Source organism: Lipotes vexillifer, unplaced genomic scaffold (genome assembly GCF_000442215.2).
Source record: "Lipotes vexillifer unplaced genomic scaffold, Lipotes_vexillifer_v1.1 scaffold1093, whole genome shotgun sequence".
Taxonomy (NCBI): Eukaryota; Metazoa; Chordata; class Mammalia; order Artiodactyla; family Lipotidae; genus Lipotes; species Lipotes vexillifer.
The window spans coordinates 1,747,948-1,748,744 of record NW_006774793.1 but is presented as its reverse complement, the minus strand read 5'-3'; the positions used below and the strand labels follow the sequence as shown (position 1 = coordinate 1,748,744).

The window sequence follows — 797 nt, the reverse complement described above, 5'->3', positions numbered from 1 at the left end:
CGTGCCGCGGAGTGGCTGGGCCCGTGAGACACGGCCGCTGAGCCCGTGTGGTTAAAGTCTTTTGGCTGGGAAGGGCAAAAAAAAAAAAAAAAACCCAAAACAAAAACGAACCCACCAGCCAGTCCTGTTGATTTCACGTCCAAAACACACTTCAAAATCCTTTCTTCCTCTCCACCTCTACTGTCATCTCTGGTCTATACTATGAATGCAGTGCTCCTAACTGACCTCCTTCATTCTCTCCTAAACCCTCATAAGCTGTTCTCCCTCCACCCTGCAACTAGAGATTTTTATGTTTTAATTAAAAATTTTTTAAATTTATTTACTTATTTATCTATTTGTTTATTTATGACCACACATGGCGTGGCTTGTGGGATCTTAGTTCCCCAACCAGGGATTGAACCTGGGCCCTCAGCAGTGAAAGCACAGAGTCCTAACCACTGGACCACCAGAGAATTCCCTAGAGTTATCGTCTTAAACATAAATCTCCACTGTTTAAAACTCTTCAGTGGCTTCCCATTGCACCTAGAATCCACTTAGAATCAAAACTTAAATCCTTTCCCTGACTCACAAAGCTGTGCAGCCCCCGGCTCCTGCGTATCTCTCAGAGCACCTCATCTGCATTGCCCTTCACCCCCGTGCTTCTTTCTGCCCCAAACCTGCCCACACAGTCTCTGCATCTGTTATTCCTCGAAAGCTCTTCCCACAAACATTTTATGGTCGATAAACGTCACCTCCTCATAGAGACTTTCCCTAACCACCTGGTACAAGGGGACCCTCGGCAGCAGTCTCTCCCACCA

General features: G+C 46.4%; 1 non-coding gene across 1 annotated transcript; it reads right to left on the bottom strand.

Moving 5' to 3' along the window:
- Window positions 1-379: 379 nt before the first annotated feature.
- On the bottom strand, window positions 380-452 carry TRNAE-UUC (transfer RNA glutamic acid (anticodon UUC)). The gene has a single exon. It is a non-coding gene; the product is annotated as a tRNA-Glu (tRNA).
- Window positions 453-797: the final 345 nt, after the last annotated feature.